Source organism: Sinocyclocheilus grahami, unplaced genomic scaffold (assembly GCF_001515645.1).
Source record: "Sinocyclocheilus grahami isolate Dianchi unplaced genomic scaffold, SAMN03320097.WGS_v1.1 scaffold473.1, whole genome shotgun sequence".
Lineage (NCBI taxonomy): Eukaryota > Metazoa > Chordata > Actinopteri > Cypriniformes > Cyprinidae > Sinocyclocheilus > Sinocyclocheilus grahami.
The window spans coordinates 2308841-2312275 of record NW_015505652.1 but is presented as its reverse complement, the minus strand read 5'-3'; the positions used below and the strand labels follow the sequence as shown (position 1 = coordinate 2312275).

Below are 3435 nucleotides of genomic sequence, written 5' to 3'. Positions count from 1 at the left end.
TAACCATGTCTTTAGTAGGCATAGTGTTAGTTGTATTAGAATAACAAATGTTATGTATGTTCTTTGTGTGAGTGATCTTTAGTCTTTGTGTGTTTTATGCTCTTTGTGTGTGTATAACCCCAAACCTCTCTTTCCATGTAATTTAATTTTAGTTTTGTCCCTATTCACATCATAAAAATTACATTTTCATTGTTCATTTGATGTAAAATAATTATCTAATTTAAAAAAAGAAACAAAAAAATGTAGGCTATTAAAACAAATCTAAAATAAATTATAAATTGATTTAAAAAAAAGATATATATAATAGAGTTTCAGTAATTTCACAGTAAAGTATACCGTGTCATTAAAAAATTGCTTTTTAAATTGTATTTTTATTTATTTATATAATTTTTTTCAGTGGATTTAGATGTCCAGTGGCATCTCACTTCTCTGGGAACAGAGTTCTTTGAGGAATTGGATAACCGGCAAGTTTTGTCTAATTTAGTGGTGAAGGCACCATGTCTCTCAAAGATCATCACATCTTTGTAAATAGGAAAAACAATCAATCAGCTGCTCGAAAGCTGACCGTGCATGCTTCGCTCCTAAACAAACGACACACAAATCGTGTGTATCCCCCGCCACCAGATATCGTGGGCAGGGAGAAACACAGCGTTTGTAATGCCGTTCGCTCGCCATAGACTTTCTCATTGTTTTATATATATATATGAGTGCTTGTACAGACAACAGTAACTAGACAGACACATACACAGAGCGCTACTGAAGAGCAGAAGCTGGGCAGAAGCCGGCCGGATGCGCTTTTATGCTTTCTGGGGCTTACGTCAGCCTGCTCGTGACGTCTCGCTGCTCCACTGGACGGATTTGACACGTGCTTCAGAACGCGGTCACGCAAGGGTGTTCCCAAAGTGAATCTCGACGCAGCTCGAGTTCCTGAAGGGGAATCTCAGATTTATGCATAAAAATAGCAGTAAAAGTCTAAAACAGTGGAGTGCGGCTTTCAAGGTGGCAAGCCAAAACATAAGGCAGTTTGTCAGCACAGATGGTTTAGGAGTAGTATACCAGTATTTTGGTTTTCCAAGAACTTCTTTTTTCTTTTGTTAAGTTTACACCAAGAATGCTGATGTGCATCGATGTGGATGTCATGATATATCACTCATAGCCTTTTTTGGACAGGTGTTTTGCGCTATATTGGCCAATGCTGGCTTACAAGTAAAGAGCAAAATTATATGGACACATTATGTAAACAGAAACGGAGAAAGCATACGCTACTATCCATACATCAAACTTTGTTTTATGAGGTCAGGCTCTACATAAACTCTTTTAAATATCAAGTTTAAGAGAGATATTTTTATGCTTCTGGCTAACCACCTCAAAGTGACAATGTATTGGTGTGAAAAAGTTATGTTGCACCAACCCCCAAAAGTGCACTTATGGGCTTTGCCACTTTTATTGGCACTTCCTTTTCCCCCCTTTTTTTAGACTTAGATGTAAAGATAGAGATGTATTAAAATTGTAAAAGGTAAAAAGATTATTAGTTATAAAGATTATAAAAATGATAGTAGTAGTTTTAGTAGTAGGTGAAGCACTAGCAGCAGTAATGGAGGTGAGCTGAGTGTTCTGTGTATTTTTTTAGGTTGAACAGCAAATCTCACACAAACTCATAGTGAAAGTGTTGCGAGCTGAAAATGTCACCAAGGGACCTTTTGGAGACCTGTGTGAGTACTTATTTTCTATACTTTTTAAATATGAAGTTTAGGTACTTACAGAACAGGCATTGTACTTCACACAACATAATGCATTGCCTTCATCAGTTTTAAGCTACTAAGCTCAAAGGAATAAGGTTTGATTTGAGTACTTTACAGAATAAATCATGAATGCTTCTAACAAACTAACTAAACATGCTTGTAATGGATACCCCCGACCCATATGTGGAGTTGTTCATCCCCACTTCCCCAGAGAGCAGAAAGAAAACACGACATATAGACAACAACATCAATCCAGAGTGGAATGAGGCCTTTGAATTCATCCTCGACACCAACCAAAACAATGTGCTTAAGGTAAAGAGAAACAACATTTATGTTCTGAATCTAAACTTAGTCAGCTCTTCTTCAACATAACAGTCACTATAATAATAATCTAATCTGCTATTCACTATGCAGCAGAAATGAATATAAAAGGTGTAAAACTGTGTAATTTCTGGCCCACTACACTCTTAAAAACAAAGGTGCTTCACGATGCCATAGAACAACCTTTTTGTCTAAATGGTTCTATAAAGAACCTTTAACATCTGAAGAACCTTTCTGTTTCACAAAAGGTTCTTTGGGGCGAAAGAAGGTTCTTCAGATTACAAAAAGGTAAGAAAGAGATGGTTCTTTAAAGAACCTTTGACTGAATGGTTCTTTGTGGAACCAAAAATGGTTCTTCTATGGCATCGCTTGAAGAACCTTTTGAAGCACCTTTATTTTTAAGAGTGTAGTTGCACCAGATGGAAGCTCAAAATTATCGTTTCCAAACAGGTTTGCCTTTGTTTACCATTGTTAAAAACATGTAGTTTACTGTAGCTTTAAACTCACGGTATGTCAGGTTACCGCCCAAAAAACAGACCAATGTTATAAACCTCAAAATGTCTCTGCGTATTTAATTGGGATAGGAGAATGTTTTTTTAACACTGAATAAATTACACACTTCCTGATTGCAGTACATCGACCTGTCATGTTGCTTTAAAGGGGTCATATGATGTTGCTAAAAAGAACATTATTTTGTGTATTTGGTGTAATGAAATGTGTTTATGCGGTTTAAGGTTAAAAAAAACACATTATTTTCCACATACTGTACATTATTGTTTCTCCTCTATGCCCCGCCTTTTAGAAGCATGTCGATTTTTACTAAGCTCATCGGTCTGAAAAGCGAGGTGTGCTCTGATTGGCCAGCTATCCAGTGCGTTATGATTGGCCGACTACCTCAAGCGTGTGACGGAAATGTTACGCCCTTACCATATTGTGATGATGCCGTCAGGCCAGAGCGATGATTCAAAAACATGAAAACTCATTATAAACGAGGCCTTCGTTGCATCCAGTGGGGACATAATTATGGATTATAATGACTTGTACTGTCTTTTTACGTGTTGCGTTGTATTGCATCGTGTAAACATAAAACCATGTCTGCAATTGTGATCTGAGAAATTACAAACAACAAGCCCTACTCTACACTGCCCAAAAAACTTGCTTTAAATATAAAAAATATAAAATATAAAAACTCTTTAAATATAAAAAACGTACTTCCAGTCTGTGTGTCAGAACAGCCGGCATTGTAGTCTACTCTCCCAGGATCAGGAAACGGTTCTCCATAAAATGCACTGCACACATCTAAATATTTGGGTTGAAGTGTTCTGGAACAGTGTTGTAAATACAACTTAACCACTGATTTCTAGTCGTGTCC

At 36.8% G+C, this 3435-nt stretch overlaps 1 pseudogene; it reads left to right on the top strand.

Annotated features, from left to right (window-relative positions):
* Positions 1-497: 497 nt before the first annotated feature.
* Positions 498-3435, top strand: part of LOC107553433 (cytosolic phospholipase A2-like) — a 15960-nt pseudogene continuing 13022 nt past the window's right edge.